Raw genomic sequence first — 18,811 nt, forward strand, 5'->3', positions numbered from 1 at the left:
GACACCTCTCCACCCGAAACTGACTTTTCTTTTGGCCACTCTTTACATTTGTCTATTGTAGGAACAACGAGTAGCGTTTCTTTTTTCTTTTTTTACACTTTTTGTTGCCCTTGAGCTGTCTCCTTTATTGTAAACACACACACACACACACACACACACACACACACACACACACACACACACACACACACACACACACACACACACACACACACACACACACACACACACACACACACACACACACACACACACACACACACACACACACACACACACACACACACACACACACACACACTATTTCTATTTTCCTCTTTTGTTTCCTTTCGTTTTGTTTTCTCTTCCCACTTTTTTTCTACTCAACCCTACCGTCACAATAGGTCAGACCCTCTCACTCATATAATTAATTAGCTTCCCTTAAAGAAGATGCACACACGACAAAACACAAACACCATATAAAACGTTGCTTCACATGGCGTTTGTGTTATGTTGCAATAGTTATTTACAGATATAGGTCCAAAAGATGCTCGTCATTGAAAGTGAATCTCCTGCCTCTAGATAGAAGAGATTTTTTCCCCTTTTATTATAAACACCAAGACCATCAAAGTAAAAGCATCAAGTCTCTTCCACCCCGGCCGGCAGAAGGCAGCCTTTGTCTTTTGAGGGGTGAGGACCTAGGCTACGTATGGAGGACGGAGATCCAAGTGGCTTGCAGTAGGCTTCCAGGGATTACACTCGAGTGAGGGATGATTCTTCTTTCTACCGGAGGACGCTGAACTTCTCCCTGACTTCCTGCTTCCTTTCCCAGCCCTCGGAGTGCTCAGTGACAAAGTCTTGTAACGTTCACTGGATATGCTATGATGATGAAATTTAACAACCTCTGTAAAAATATAATCACAGTCTCAATGGGTAATCAAGTGAAAAAAAAAGTTAAAGTATATTCGATTGTGATCAGTGTGAAAATATACCGTGAAAAATATACTAGAAAAAATAACTAGAAGTACTCTGATGACAACACTTATCCACCCTTAGAACAATATTTTAAAGCCACCTAAGAGAAAACTAATTGGTATATTTAATGAGTAGTGGTTAGTGTACCTGGCTACGACTCCGAGGGCCGGGGTTCAAATTCCGGCCCGGGCAGTCGACATGTAACTCTCAGTTGTTTATTTTCCCTTTCGGGTTGGTCGATAAATGAGTACCTGGGGAAACATGGAGAAGGTAAACTGTGACAATCCCGGACTTCACACTGGTCTGTGTCCCGAGGTAATCGGTTCTTAACCTCCACAGGCTCAAAGGGTCCGGAGATTAGCACCGCAGCCAAGCGCAGTTACAGCTTTTTTTTTTTTCAGCCTATGGCACCGTTAGGCTTATTGGGTGGGGCCTGATGGTCGGTCCCAGCCTGTTGCGGCGCAGGCAAGTGTGTATAGTGGTGCCATCTTGCTTGGCTCATGCTGTCCCCCGGAACTCATCAATGACCCCCTCTTTTCAGAGAGAGAATCTAGAGTCCGGTTTGATAGGTGGTCTTCTGGACAGCACATGGGTAGTTTTAGGCCACTTGGCAGTGATTGAAAAATCCCTGTTTGTGGCACCGAGCGGGGCGCGATCCCTTGTCCTTCTGGACGCGGCGCCGTCATGTTAACCACTCAGCTACCGTCTCCCATGTTTACCTTACCCCTCTTTTGGTAATAATTCAATGAGGCTGATCCCAATGGAGAGGTAATTCCTGTAGCAGGGATTGAGAGCATGGTTGAATGGGAACAATCGAAGACTACTAACTCGTTCGTTCTCGTGTCATTCATATGCTGAGTAGCCCGACAATTATGCATTTACTTGACTAAAGACTTGAGATTAGGTTAGGTACAGTCGGGAGAAGAAAGGAGTGACCTGCGTCCCTCCCACCTCCCGGAAAAGCCGGTGAGGTGCAAAAGAGGCAGTTCACGGATTTCCTTCTCTTTCCAGATTGAACGAAAAGTCTTCAGGTGTTTACGGGGAGGAACTAGAACCATGACGTGTTGGGGTGAGTGTTTAGCTCTCAGTCATGGTTTTTTTTCTGTCTGTTTCTTTTTTTATAGTAATATGATAAATTATCATCTTCATCTTCTTCTTCATCTTCATCTTCGTCTTCGTCTTCTTCTTATTATTATTATTATGATTATTATTATTATTATTATTATTATTATTATTATTATTATTATTATTATTATTATTATTATTATTATTATTTTTATTATTATCATTATTGACATTATAATAATAATAATAATAATAATAATAATAATATTATTATTATTATTATTATTATTATTATTATTATTATTATTATTATTATTATTATTATTATTATTATTATTATTATTATTATTATTATTATTATTATTATTGTTATTATTATTTTTTTATTATTATTATTACTATTATCATTATTATTATTATTATTATTATTATTATTATTATTATTATTATTATTATTATTATTATTATTATTATTATTATTATTATTATTATTATTATTATTATTATTATTATTATTATTATTATTATTATTATCATTATTATTATTATCATTATTATTATTATTATTATTATTATTATTATTATTATTATTATTATTATTATTATTATTATTATTATTATTATTATTATTACTATTATTACTGTTGTTATTATCATTATTATTATTATTATTATTATTATTATTATTATTATTATTATTATTATTATTATTACTATTACTATTTATTTTCATTATTATTAATAATAATAATAATAATAATTATTATTATTATTATTATTATTATTATTATTATTATTATTATTATTATTATTAATAATGATATTGCCTCTATGATTTATATTGCGCCCACCTCACGGTAAGAAGCAAACTCTTTTTGTCAACCCATCGGAAACCCCTCTGCACCCACCCTCTGAAGTAAACTAGGAGGCGTGTAGTTGGGGGTGAGGTATTTGAAGCCGGTGTAGAAAACTTTGCAATGACCGATCAAGGTTTAAAAACACCTCCAAATGAAAATCCCCCCCACGCACACGCACACACACACACACACACACACACACACACACACACACACACACACACACACACACACACACACACACACACACACACACACACACACACACACACACAAATATATATATATATATATATATATATATATATATATATATATATATATATATATATATATATATATATATATATATATATATATATGTATATATATATACAGGGTTCTGTCCTATCTCCCACTCTCTTTCTGTTGTTCATTGATGATCTTCTTTCCAAAACGAACTGTCCTATCCATTCTTACGCCGATGACTCCACTCTGCATTACTCAACTTCTCTTAATTGTCTACCCATCCTACAGGAACTTAACGATTCAAGGCTGGAGGCAACAGAACGCTTAGCCTCAGACCTTACTATTATTTCCGATTGGGGCAAGAGGAACCTGGTGTCCTTCAACGCCTCAAAAACACAGTGTCTCCACCTATCCACTCGACACAATCTTCCAAACAACTATCCACTATTCTTTGACAACACCCAGCTATCACCTTCCTCAACATTAAACATCCTCGGTCTATCCTTAACTCAAAATCTCATCTGGAAACTTCATATCTCATCTCTTACTAAATCAGCTTCCTCGAGGCTGGGCGTTCTGTACCGTCTCCGCCAGTTCTTCTCCCCCGCACAGTTGCTATCCATTTACAAGGGCCTTGTCCGCCCTCGTATGGAGTATGCATCTCATGTGGGGGGGGGGGGTCCACTCACACAGCTCTCCTTGACAGAGTGGAGTCAGAGGCTCTTCGTTATATCAGCTCTCCTCCTCATACTGATAGTCTTCTACCTCTCAAATTCCGCCACCATGTTGCCTCTCTTTCTATCTTCTATCGATATTTTCATGCTGACTTCTCTTCTGAACTTGCTAACTGCATGCCTCCCCTCCTCCCGCGGCCCCGCTGCACACGACTTTCTACTCATGCTCATCCCTATACTGTCCAAACCCCTTATGAAAGAGCCAACCAGCATCTTCACTCCTTCATCCCTCACGCTGGTAAACTCTGGAACAATCTTCCTTCATCTGTATTTCCTCCTGCCAACGACTTGAACTCTTTCAAGAGGAGGGTATCAGGACACCTCTCCTCCCGAAATTGACCTCTCTTTTTGGAGACTCCTTTGACCTCTGTTCGGGAGCAATGAGTAGCGGGCTTTTTTTTTTTTTCTTTACGCCCTTGAAGTGTCTCCTTAGCTGTAAAAAAAAATATATATATATATATAAATCTATATCTATATCTATCTATCTATCTATCTATCTATCTATATATCTATCTATATATATATATATATATATATATATATGGTTGATTATGTGTGTGTGTGTGTGTGTGTGTGTGTGTGTGCGTGTGTGTGTGTGTGTGTGTACGTGGGGGTTATTTTCATTTGGAGGCGTTTTTTAACCTTGATCGGTCATTGCAAAGTGGGGGCTTCGTGGTGCGGTGGTTAGCACACTCGGCTCACAACCGAGAGAGCCCGGGTTAGATTCCCGGGCGGATTGGAAAAATTTGGGCGGCTTTTCCGATACCCTACGCCCCTCTCCACCCAGCAGTGAATGGGTACTACTAGGTATTAATCGGGGGTTGTGTCCCTTCTTCTGGGATGTGTTCCCTTCTATAATTCCTTCCTCTTCAGTCTCTCTCCGGCATGTGACCACAGCTGTTGCGTCGACTAAACGAAACTTTCCAACTTTCATTGCAAAGTTTTCCACAATGGCTTCAAATACCTCACCCCCAACTACACCCCTCGTAGTTTACTCTAGAGGGTGGGCGCAGAGGGATTTCCGATGGGTGGACAAAAAGTGTTTGCTTCTTACCGTGACACACTTTGTGCTGAACTTTGAGGAGAAGCGGCCCGAACAGCAACGAGCATATAATTTTTTGCTTAGTCTTATTCTCGACTTTTGTCTGTGCACGCTTAAAGAAACAGAAAGAAACTTAGATTTTATGCCATCATGCATTATAGATAATAAACGGAGCCACTTTCTTTAGAATTTCTCTTGTATGACAAATGTAAGTGTGTATATTAGCATCATTCAGAGCAAACTTTAGTGTTTTATATTAACATCCTTTACATCGGTAGCTTTTAATTCATCATTTGATCAGGCAAACTTTCTAGCGGGCAGGTTGAGAAAACTCGCTGCTGTGGCTCCTCATGGTTGTGTGGGTTCATTGTCGCTATCGTGGGCGGGCTGGCTGGATTAGATTGACGCTCTCTGTGCTCCTGCCAGACACGTGTCTTCGGGAATCAAGCTTTGTGTAGCGTTGGAGTTTCCAGCGACTCGTGATCATCATCGTTTTAACTCTTGGTAATTTGAGACTTGAAACAAGAAATTTATTGTATGTAGGGAAAGGGAAATATCTACCAATGAGACCGACAATAAAATTTCAAATTAGGGGCGATCAACATCTCATCGTAAAGTTTGTTGATTCCGCGCCAAAGATATTGCGAATGTCCTCGCAAAAAAATGTTTACGGACTGCCCCTGCCTGATGGTGTTACACCCTCCATCGTCTGCTATAAACAAATGCTACACTCAGCCGCTCTTCTCCCCACGTCCCACTGCATGAGTGCTGACCTGATTACGACCACTTACTTCAGTCTCCTCCAAAGTCACGCCGTCACGGATTCATGGTTTGCTGACACAGCATTGTATCTGCTCGACTTCGGCGGGGATACCGACCTGTGTGGCAAGTTTCTGAGAAAGGAGACGTTCCTCACTTCCCCTGCAGGCCGTGTGACCGATCCTACGCCAGGAGTCTCCAGCGCTATTGCCCTGAGTGTCACTCAGTCAAGGACATGCTGCCTCAGAGACGGTGCCTAATCGATGTATGGGACTATATCATCATAAACAATATTTTGGACGTCATTCCAGTAAGACACTCACACTTTGGTGGGTACTGACCTTTGATTTGGCTTACGAGAGCGTTCCCTGCGAGGCACAAGTGCACACAGTGAATTATATTTGGCCTTGCAGTCCTCTCACCAGACATGTCTCTCCGAATGTAGCCTATACATTAATTAATATACCATCACTTTGGTGGGTTCCATGTACGTGTTAACACCTCTGTACGTATGACGGCGTGTCTTTCATCATGTCAAAAATTGATCATACATAGACATTTTCTTTCTATGTTATTTTTTGAATGAAATTAAATAAAAAAAAATCGTATAGCTCAGCACGATTAGCATTATCCTCCAGCAGGAATAGTCACCTCATCTAGACAATGAGGGCTGCCCGGCGAGGAATATATTTCCAGCCATGTATCAGTCGTCCCGTCGCTATACGTAGAGCATGTGTCACGCCTATTATCTCCAGTCCAGTGCGAGCACCCTGGAGATGAATCGGTAACTGCGTCGCCGTCAGTTAAGCCGTCAGGGATATCTTTATATATCTTACAAATATAAAGTATAATTAGTAGAGGGCTCGAGGAGTCTGTTTCGATATATATATATATATATATATATATATATATATATATATATATATATATATATATATATATATATATATATATATATATATATATATATATATATGTGTGTGTGTGTGTGTGTGTGTGTGTATGTACACAGCGTGAGCGTGTGTATATGTGCGCATACACACATAAAAATCAATCAATCAATCAATCAATCAATATATATATATATATATATATATATATATATATATATATATATATATATATATATATATATATATATATATATATATATATATATATATATATATATATATATATATATATATATATATATATATATATATATATATATATATATATATATATATATATATATATATATATACTGATTTTGTTTGTGTGTGCGCGCACATATACACACGCTCACGCTGTGTACACATATACACACGCTCACGCTGTGTACACATATACACACGCTCACGCTGTGTACACATATACACACGCTCACGCTGTGTACACATATACACACGCTCACGCTGTGTACACATATACACACGCTCACGCTGTGTACACACACACACGCTCACGTTGGGTGGTCATGGCAGCGTTACCTTTCTCACCCGCCAAACGCCCATCGATGCAGCGAAACATTATTTCGTTTTGCTAATTTGCTCCCAATGCTTGCCTGTGTTATCCTGTGCCACGCACCTCATGCACCATAAGAGAAGAGTCATCGTAATTCCGTGCTGTATATTAAGTGCATAGAATGACATAACAATAGTTACAGGTCATTAAAAGAAAAATTGTAGATGGATTTTTTAAGAGCCAAAAAGAAGCAAAAGTAGAGAAAGACCGCTATAAATCTATCATCTAGAAAAATTAGAATGCTTGGCCTACAGACACATGAATGTAAAGAGTCAGAGAGTACGCTTAGCCAATCACCGACCCGCCAACAGTGGCCGTCAGTGATGATGGAGGAAAAGTGTTGTTGGGCTACGCTGAGGTTTGATGGCGGCAGGTGGAGTAGCTAAATAATACGAGCGTACCTGGCAGCGTACGTGTGGCTTCCTGCATCGGCAGGCTGTGTCAACAGTGGCAGCCGCGTTGGTGGGGGTGATGGAGGTTATGGCGCCCTTCTGCTCGTTCCCCATGACCCATCGGCCTCTTTGTTTTGGGTTAATGGTTAACTGCTGTGGGTCCATCGCTAGCGAATCGGTGCCTCGATTATGGTTTTTGTGTTTCGCTGTGGATTTTTCTTTTATATCCCCTTTTTTATTCTTTTATTATTATTTTTATTATGGCTTCGCGAGTGAGAAAAGGAACTGTGTGTATGGTGGATGTAGCTCCAATAATACACAGGATGGGGTTGTCAAGGTGTGTGTGTGTGTGTGTGTGTGTATTTACCTAGTAGTAGTTGTAGTTTTACAAGGCCTGGGCTGACGCTCGTGTGGTCCCGTCTCCATATCTATATTTATCCAGTTTTTTCCTTAAAGTTATGCACACGCTTCGCCGATACTACATCTTCACTTAGTCTGTTCCAAACCTGTATGTTTCTTTGCGGGAAGCTATATTTCTCTATGTCTCTGAAGCATCTTCCTTTCCTCAATTTTTTACTGTGTCCTCGTGTGTTGCTGGTGTTTCTTCCTTCTCTTAGTAGTGACTCCTCATTGTCTACTTCTTCCATTTTAATCAATAATTTGTAATTTTGTATTAGGTCTCCCCTTTCTCTTCTTTTTTCCAGTGTTAGTAGGTCCATTTCCTTTAGCCTTTCTTCATATGACAATCCCTCCAGTTCTGGAACCATTTTCGTTGCCATCCTTTGTATTCTTTCTATTTTTTGTGTGTTTCTTCTTATGGGGAGACCACACAGTTTCCGCATATTCCAATTTTGGTCTAATCATAGTGGTTATTATTTTTCATCATATCCTTATCCATGTAGTGGAATGCTAATCCTATATTTCTTACCATTCTATACGTATCCCCGAATATCCTATTAACATGACTCTCAGACTGTTGATTATCCTGTATTGTCACTCCCAGATCTCTCTCTTCTTGAACTTTTTTTCAATATTTCTCCATCTCCCATTCTATATGTCCATTTTGGTCTCCTTTCACTCTTTCCCATTTCCATTACATGACATTTCTTCACATTGAACTCCATCTCCCATTTCATACTCCAGTCCCAAATCTTATTCAGGTCCTCTTGCAGAATTTCAGTCATTACTGTCTCTTATATGTCTCAGCAATTTCGCATCGTCTGCAAATAGGCTCATGTAACTGCTTACTTTCTCCGGCATATCATTTATATATACTAGGAAAAGTATTGGTGCCAATACCGATCCTTGGGGCACTCCACTATCTACAATTCTCCATTCCGATTTCTTGTCCTTTACCACTGTTCTCATCTCTCTTCCCCTTAAGTAACTTTCCATCCAGTTTTTCCTTTCCCTTTTCAGGCCTCCTTTATTTCCCAGCTTCCATAGTAGTCTTGTGTGTGGAACTTTATCAAAAGCCTTCTTCAAATCCAAGTACACGCAATTTACCCATCTGTTTCTCTCCTGTGTTATGCTTGTCACTCTTGAGTAAAAACTCAGTAAGTTTGTTACACATGAGCGCCCTTTTCTAAAGCCATATTGTTTTTTTCTGTAATTATATTATGTTCTTCTAGAAATTTCGTCCATTGTTTCTTTATCACTTTCTCGCATACATTACAAACTTCACTGGTCAATGATACTGGCCTGTAGTTCAGAGGCTCTTCATTTTTCCCGCTTTTATATAGAGGGACCACCTCAGCCCTCCGCTGTTCCTTTGGTAATTCACCAGTTGGTATTGAGCACTTTATAATATCATATACCGGTCCAACCAGCTGATTTCTGCATTCTTTCAAAATAAAACCTGAGACTCCATCCGGTTCTATTGCTTTCCTCTCTTCCAGCTCCTCCAATATTTTATATATCTTCTCTTTAGTTACTATGACTTCATCCATATCAACATTTATCTTGTCATCTTATGGTACATTGAATTGTGATTCTTTTGTAAAAACTTGCTGGAAACTCTTGTTTAGCAACTCAGTCATGTCTGTAAGATCTTCGATTATCTTATTTCCATCCTCCCGTCTTTCTATTTTTCCCTTGGTTTGATTTTTCTCTTTATGAATCTATAAAACAGTTTAGGTTCTTCCTTGCACTTTTTAACAATATCCTTTTCATATCATTTATCTTCTCTCCTTATTTTTACGTATTCATTTCTTGCTGTCCTAAAATCTTCTTTATTCCTTTGATTCGTATTTCTTTTCAGTCTCTTCCACACTTTGTCTCTTTTCTCCTTTGCATCTGCACATCTTGCATTAAACCAATCCTTCTTTCCTTTTTCTTTGGATTTATACAATGGTACATATTTCATAACTCCTGTTTCATACGCCTCCATAAAAATATCATACTTTTCCTGCATCTCGCTTTTTCTCTTCAACTTTTCCAGTCTAGCCCTCCATAGTATTTCTTAAGATTTTCCATGTCCGCCTTCCTATAGTTTTTCCTGTTTCTTTTATATGATTCGTCCCCCTCAGTGCCTTCCTCCTCTGTTTCCATCTCTATTATCACATGATCATTCTTTCCCAGGGAGCATCCTTATCTTAATTCATTTAACAAGTGTATTCCCTTTGTTAGCACCAGGTCCAGTCTCGCTGGTTCACCGTCACTTTTGTATCTTGTGTTATCCGTCACCCACTGCATCATCAAGTTTTCCAGTCAATCTTAGAAATCTTTCCCCCCATGCCGATTCACTACCTCCTCTTTCAAATATTTCCCCCTATACCTCCTTACAGTTGAAGTCTCCAACTAACAAGACTCTTTTATTTGCAATGAGTAACCTCCTCAAACTCTGAATGGTATCTTCAGTCATGGTCTCATATTCTTCTTTGTTCCATGAGTTTGTTCTTGGTGGTACATTGGTTGCTATTATCGTCATCATTTCTCTGTTTTTGTTCTCCAGATTAACACACTATTTCTGCCTTTCCTTCTCCATATAGCTACTACTGATTTTACTAATACCTCCCTCCTCGTCATTATCATCACTCCTCCACCACCTTTACCCTTTCTATCCTTCCTCCATACATTGTAATTATTATCAAACACTATTTAAATGACCTCATTCAGCTTTGTTTCCGTTAAGCATACAATCTTGGGGTCTTTTTCCTTTAAGTAGTCTAGTAGTTCCAGTTTTCTAGATATTATCCTGTCTACATTTGTATACATCACACTTAGTCCCTTTTTTTGTTTCAATCTTGTCTAGCTTCTGTTCTCTTTCGGCTTTTCTCTTACATACCATTTATTTGCTCGGTCTCCCAGAACTCTCCAAAAAATACTTTTTTTCCTCTTCCGATCTTTCATTTTTCTTTCATTTGCCTCTGCTTGTAATTCATTCCATTTCTTCCTTTCTTCATCATTTCTATTTTTCTTTATGTATATTTCCTTACAATCGTCTATTTCCCTTAGTTTAGTTGTTCTGTACAATACTTCGTCAGTTACCTTCTTTGATTTTAATCTTAATATAACTGGCCTTGTCTTACCTTCTATGTAAGGGTCCATCCTGACAATCATATCCACTTCCACCTCGAGGTTTTGTATTTCATCGTCATTCAAGTTTTTCAGTAAGTACTTCACTGACTTTAGTTCTTCCTTTTCCCTTCTTGGTTTATATGTTATGTTTTTCTCTTTCATTCCGAATATTATAACACTTTTTCTTATCCGCTACATCTCTCACTAAATCTTCATTCTTTTTCATGACCTTGACCACCTCTTTTTCTACATTTTCCTTCTCGTCTTTTAGTTGTTTTTCAATTATTTCCCTGAACTCTACATTAGCTTTATCATGTTTCACTTTTCATGTCTTTATCTCACCCATCACTTCCTCCTTTACTCTCTTTTCTTCTTTGTCCATTTTTTCTTTCAGGTTTTCATTTTCCTTTCTTACCACTCCTAGTCCTTCCTTCATCATTTTTTCATACTTTGCCAACTTTTCTTTCAACTCCTCATTTTCCTGAACTATTTTTTTCCCCTTTCTTCTAGACTTCGTACCCTTGCCCTTAACTCACTGTGCATCTTCTTACCTTCCATATCTTCATTCTCCATGATCTTGACTCTTCCGATCCACGTATTCAGTTTCTTTTCCACCAGCAACACTTTTCTGTACAGAGACGGTTCATTATTTCCAAAACCAGAGAAATTTAGCTCGCAAGACTCGTAACAATCATCACTATCCTCATCCCTCCCACAGCTCCCTCTCGCATTTTCAGTCTTGCTCCATTTCCTCTTCCTCTTCTTTTCGTTTTCTGCCACCCTTCTTCCTCATCACTCATCTTACACTAGCTTTATTTAAGTTCTTTAAGTGGGAGACGAGCCTAACAACATAACCCTGACCCCGTAAACACAACAAAACAGGTGCCGACCAACAGCTGATCTCTGCACAGGGAATGGGGGGAGCAAGCGACCAACACATCCGTTCTTCTCGGGGTCTCTCCTGTGTGTGTGTGTGTGTGTGTGTGTGTGTGTGTGTGTGTGTGTGTGTGTGTGTGTCGTTGCTGCTTCCTTAGCGGCTCTCTCTGCCAGCATCGTTCTCCCGGAGATGGAAATTTGCGGCCCAAGAGTGCGTCCCTTCCCCGAGCCCGCGGCGGAAAGTGGCAGGACATGAGCTCCAGATGGCCCACGGCTTCCAAAATTACACTCTGAAAAGAACATTATATAAAAACCCAGAATTAAATTTTGCCGGTGGTACTTTGCAGTGTTTGTATTTTCTTAGTGTTTTCTTTCGTATCCATGAAGTGGGGTGTTAGTGTCAAAGCTCATTACTAGGGTTAGTGTTTTATTTGTTGTGTAAGGAAAAGGGCACGAGAAGTAAGCCTGGCAGCCTACATGGCGCACCGACGCTCTTCCAAAAACAAAATTATTTTTATATATATTTTTCCATCACTGACGCATCACTCCAAGCCTCCCCTCCCGCCTTGCCGCTCTCATCACTGATATTAGTGTCACAGTTTTTTAATCAGGTAATTAGGAAGAGGATTATTAATTTGACCTTACTTCCAGCGCCATTTCAGCAGCAATCGACTTAACTTACGTCTATTACATTTATTTAATTATTATTACTTCATTTTTTTGTAGGTTAGACATGTTTTGTTCTGGTAATCGGCTTATATATATAAAAAGAAGAGATCAGCTCTCCGTCGTAAATAATCTGTAATTTTGTGGAAGCTAAATTATTGGTTAAATGTTAACCGTGAGAGCTCCTGACAGGCAACCTAAGCTAATTTTTTAATCATTTATTTTGTCAATATTTAATCGAGGTATTTTCGTTAATTAGCACGCTTGGTAACCCGTGGGTGGTTAATTACTGAAATGGTTACTTTTTTATGTGCAATTTTTTTTTTTTTCGTGTCGTACATCCCTCGCCACCTGAACGTTGAGTCTTGCAACGCTAACGAATCACTACCAATGCCCACAACCAAAAAAAAAAAAAAAAAAAAATACAAAAGTCTTTCCTTGTTTTCACCTTAATTAAAGGATTAAATTCAGGGAACTGTTCTATGTTATGTTGCTTCTAAATGCTCTGGGATCTGTAGTTTGGTCAGGATGTTGGTTGTAATAAGTTTATAATACCAACATCATTCTTGGAGCATCGTTCCCAACGACACAATATTCTTAGTGACTTAGTAATCCTACATCTTTTTGTGCCATTGAGAAAAGTTGTCAGTGGTCTTTAATATAATAGAATATCACTTTTCTTTAACCTGTATCAAGTCCTCTCATTATTGTTGTGTACCGTTTTGCTATAGACTAGCAGTATTTTCTGATTTACGATAGTGAATGTTCGTTAGAGGATGGGCCGCTTCATTGACTTGGAGTAAGAGACAAGGAGCACCTCAACCCCAAGTCGAACCTCCAGCCGTACTCACACTGACCTTTGATCCTCGTGTAATTGTTAATTAACGATTCGTAGTAAGAGTCCTATAAATACCCACAATCATTTCATACGTTTTGCGAGAAACCCATTTTAAGTCTCCTCACAAGTTTCTGTAACAATAGTAATCTTGGGAAATTCCTGGTCTGAACATGATCTCATTTATTTCAAGCTGTTCTTTTTGTCTGTGAAACTCTGGCGTCTCAAACTAATGTTAGATTATTTTTCTTTCCTTGTTCGTTTTTACTGTGCTTCTCTTCGGCCCAAAAGTAAACTTATGACACAGCGTGCACACCCGCGACGTATCACGGTTTGTGCCGCCGACCTTCTAGCTTCTACGTGCGAGACATAAGATTCAGTTGTTGACTCAGTTGATATTACTTCACCTGTGTCTGAGAGCATCAATGTGTGAAATAATAAATACTTTAGTTTATCTTTTCATTACAAGTCACTTAACATACTCACCCTTTTAATGCACGATACGTGTTACGTGCTTTCCATAATCATTAATGTTTGTCGGTGTACCGCTAGAACGAAGAACGTTGGTAATACCCAGGAAACGTAACTTCAAGTACTGAGTCGAGGGGAGAATCACATGATTTGCTGTCTCGCAGTTTCATGTTTGTGGATCTTAGTTCTGATTTTTCTGTTACAAAACAGCTGAATTTTTAGATCAATCGCTATGATTATGAAAATTATTCATTTCCCTCACAAACTATTGTTTTTGAAACGTTTGCAACCGCTAGGAAGATCCTTTGTTTGTTTAAAGGCAAACTTGATTCCGCGTCCGTTCTGTGCGTCCTCCTTTGTCATCGTTATGGCCATCCTTTTCCCTTGTGTCTCGGGGAGGTGGAAAGCGTCCACTAATGGCACGTTTTCGTTCCCCTCATCTCATTTTTAAACAGCTGCTACTCCTTCTCTTCACTCACGTTTTGTTCCTTTCCCCTTCCATCTCTGTTTCTTTTTTTTCTCATCCACACAGCTGCTTCCGACATATTCGTTTTCCTGCACCGGAGAGAAAGAGTCATGGCTTACGAGTGTGAGGAGAAACTAGTCTTTCTTGATTATACACTTTAATATACTAACACCCATCAGAGGATGAGTATCTTCCTCACCTTTAAAAGATTATAAGTGTGTGCGTTAAGTTTGTCGTAGGTTCAAAGCAACGAACAAATGGGACGTGACCAAGAGCGGTCTTTAATAAGTGTGGCAATGGTCATGTCTGACTGGGAAAGGAGTAAAAACTAATAGGACAAAGACGTTGAAATATGGTCTACCCTTTTGACATTGGATTTAAAAGTTTGGTTGGTGTGCCAAGACATTGCGTACAGTTTATGAGCTTTCCCTGAAACTAAATTTCCTTTCTATCGTTGCGTTGTGATCTCTATCTTCAAGGCTTCTAATTTGAATCCTTCTTCAGCCTGACTTGTCATGCTTGGGGAAGGGCCATACTATTAGGGTCACGAACTCAAGAAGTGTGCGTGCCTGTGCTGGTGCTCCATCGATAGTTATTTGTCGGTCAGGCCGCCGCTCCCCTCCACCTGTGATCTCTAACCTTTGACATGTTTGATGTTCTCCTTGCTAATATTCTCTCTATTTTTCTCTCTCTCTCTCTCTCTCTCTCTCTCTCTCTCTCTCTCTCTCTCTCTCTCTCTCTCTCTCTCTCTCTCTCTCTCTCTCTCTCTCTCTCTCTCTCTCTCTCTCTCTCTCTCTCTCTCTCTCTCTCTCTCTCTCTCTCTCTCTCTCTCTCTCTCTCTCTCTCTCTCTCTCTCTCTCTCTCTCTCTCTCTCTCTCTCTCTCTCTCTCTCAAAAAAAAAAAACAGTAGTAGTACGTGGAAGTAGTAAGTGAAAGTATCAAAGACCAAGTATTCTTGTTCACTTCTAATTATATTTTCGACTATTAAAAAAATAAAGGAAACACAACATTTCCACAAAACTTGATACCCCGAAGTAAGCTACCTACACCTCTCCCCCTCGTCTGACTTTCTAAGAAGCTGAAGACTCCCTAACGATCTTTCTTCATGTCTTTCCTCCTCTCCCACCTTTCATGGCTTAAAGCTCTTCTCCTCATTCATTTCTACTTCTCGACGCTCGTTCCCCTCGCGCGGCAAATCCTCGTCCATCACATCTCTATGATCACCACGCTGGGTATCTTGACTTAACTCATATTTGTCGAGTGATCTCCAACGTTCTCACTGTCACCCTCCTCTCGCGGGTGCTCCAGACGACATCCTCCTCCTTCAGCGAAATGTTTCAGTGCACTCTCAGAAATTACACGTAAAAATCACGCTTCATGTTCGAGCCACTGATTGCGAGAATGTCCTCCCTCAGGAGACAATGGTAAAAACAGCTTGTCGGATCAACATGTCGGGATCAAAGGCCGCGCAGACACACGTGTAAGACCTGAGAAGCATTGGAGTACGCAAAGGATTCTGAAGGAGGAAGGGAAGGGACAGACAGCAGAGAGAAGCAGAGAGATGCAAGACGCTAAACCGGCACTGATATACGCAAAGAGCACTGAAATGTAGGCGTAGGTGGGGGGAAAGTGACACTGAAGAACGCACGGCCTAAACAGGAATGCAACGCTCCTTGAGTAAAATATATTCTGGATCTGTAATGTATTCACGTGTCGCTGCCGTCTCCGCCATGTATTTGAGGCATGGGGATGAGGTTTTATCGCCTCAAAGCTCATAAACCAGGCAGTCGGCGTGCAACCCACTCATCTGTGGACCCTCCCTTTCGGGCTGCTCAATATCTGGACAAAACTGGAGAAAGTACACTGTGGTAACTTGGATATCACACTTGTCCCGAGAAAATGGGTTCTCATCCCCTTCAGGTTCAAGGGCCAATGTGGTGGAGATGAGCACCAAGGCCACGCTCAACTAAAGGGTATGCCCCCAATTTAGACTTACGGAAGGCCTTAGAAGTAGTGGCTGAGGCAGGAAGGAACATTTACTCATCGTCTTGTGTTGGGTGATTGAAAGTCTCGCTGCGTTCGAGAAACTTTGCTTTTAGTTATGATTTTCGTCCAGTTACCGGTTATCAAGTCTCTCTCTCTCTCTCTCTCTCTCTCTCTCTCTCTCTCTCTCTCTCTCTCTCTCTCTCTCTCTCTCTCTCTCTCTCTCTCTCTCTCTCTCTCTCTCTCTCTCTCTCTCTCTCTCTCTCTCTCTCTCTCTCTCTCTCTCTCTCTCTCTCTCTCTCTCTCTCTCTCTCTCTCTCTCTCTCTCTCTCTCTCTCTCTCTCTCTCTCTCTCTCTCTCTCTCTCTCTCTCTCTCTCTCTCTCTTTAGGTGTTCGTAATCCTAAGGTGTGAAAAGAGAGAGAGAGAGAGAGAGCACCGTTGTAGGCGGGAAGTGGTTGGTGAGAAAGGAAAACATCAACGAAGGAAGAAAAATTGCGATGACGGAAAAGTTGTGACGTTACATCGGAAGTTGGTGAGAAGGAAAACACCAGCTGGACAGGAAAGCTTAAGACGGTGAAAAAGGTGGTGACGTTAAAAGAATAGAGAACAATAAAGAGGAAGGAAAATACGTGGCTACAGTGGAGGGCGTGAAGTTACAAGGAAATGAAACTAATGGTGAGAGAAAACCTGCGGAGGGAGGATGATAATGTACTACAGGGTGGAGGTAGTGACGCTAGAACGACGTTATTAGTGGTAACGGATGAAGAAAAATAACATAGAGGCAATAATGGTGATGGCAGGGAAACATAATGACAGATAAACAGAAACAGATTAGGGGTTAGGATTATAAAAGAGCGGCCTAGGGTCAGTAACATCGGCGATAAAAAAAACATGCAATCTGGTAATGAAAAAATGCCATAAACGACGAAAATAAAGCATATCGTTAGTTTTACGGTGACGAAATAGAAATGTTGAGTAAGAACAGCATTGGTGGAGGAGGCTTGTGCTGACAGACACGGAAGCTCGGAAAGCAGTGCGGGGAGGGGGCAAAGGGAGTGACCTAAAAGCAGACTCATGAACACAGACAGCGAGGGCGTGGACGGCTGGACAGAATAAATTTAATACACCCGGTAATGAATTTTTATTATAAACCACTGCAGGAAAAGATGAGTCATAAATACATAATGGATGCGGAGAGAGAGAGAGAGAGAGAGATTAAAACCTTCAACTTTAGAACAATATTCTGTTTGTTTAAATTATAAAAAATAGAGAGAGAGAGAGAGAGAGAGAGCAAGCAGTGAGACAGACGAACAGCAAAAGTCATGAAGGCAGGCAAATAAAGAGATAACAGGATAAGCATATATATATACACAGACAGAGAAAATAAGAAAGCTAGACATGAACGAAAGATATACTGGAGCAGTCATGTGGAACTGCAAAACTACGAACCCACCAGCCTGGCTCTTTACAGTGTGCCTCAAAAACTGTGTCGGACTTCTAAAGACTCCAAGAAACATCGCAGGCGGTGCTGGAGAAATCACAGCCGCCGAAAGTCTCATGATAGAGAGATGTCCCGCATGAGTGATCAGTGGCTCTCAGATTCCCAGTCCATGCAAGATTTTAAGTGCCTGAAAACATCACTGCGTTTTCGTCCTGCTCCTGCATTATATAGCTGTTTTGCCCTCACAGTGAATATAGCAATGCCGGGTCAGTGTTTCCGCCTGCTATATAATGGATTCCTTATAGTCTAAACCGCTAAAGTATATCATGGCTACTGAATCAACCTCCTATTCTGCCGCCATCCCTTGTTGAAACTCCTAGCAGTGTTTCATCTTATTCTCTTCGTCTCAATTTAAGCATTGAAGTAGAACCTCGCTTCGCCAGCAGGTGAATTAACACCTTAATTATAATAGAGACCAGCGCAGCTCCTTGATACATACCGGTCCTGTGACATTTTCAAGATTTACATTTCCAGTCACGAGGATGACAACAGTGTGCTAGTATGCAACGGGAATTTCAAATATAAAACTAGTCCTGAACACTAAAATTTATCACCCACAAAGCTCAGGTTATTCGCTCATGGAGAATTCTTCCTGGTGATCAATTCTACCCTCCTATATAGTGTGTGTGTGTGTGTGTGTGTGTGTGTGTGTGTGTGTGTGTGTGTGTGTGTGTGTGTGTGTGTGAATGTGCTTGCTCGTGAGTGTGCGTGTGTGTGTGTATAATTCACCATGGTCTGATTACGCTTTGAACTCGCGATCGCCAGCGAGTATCCTCCCTAACTATGGTTACGGACCTTTGGGATTGCCTGAAATTTCACACACACACACACACACACACACACACACACACACACACACACACACACACACACACATATATACGGCCAGGTAGCTCAGTGGATAGAGCGTCTGCCTCACAACCAGAAGTATCGGGGCTCGATTCCCCGGCCGGGTG

This window comes from Eriocheir sinensis, chromosome 3 (assembly GCF_024679095.1).
Source record: "Eriocheir sinensis breed Jianghai 21 chromosome 3, ASM2467909v1, whole genome shotgun sequence".
Lineage (NCBI taxonomy): Eukaryota > Metazoa > Arthropoda > Malacostraca > Decapoda > Varunidae > Eriocheir > Eriocheir sinensis.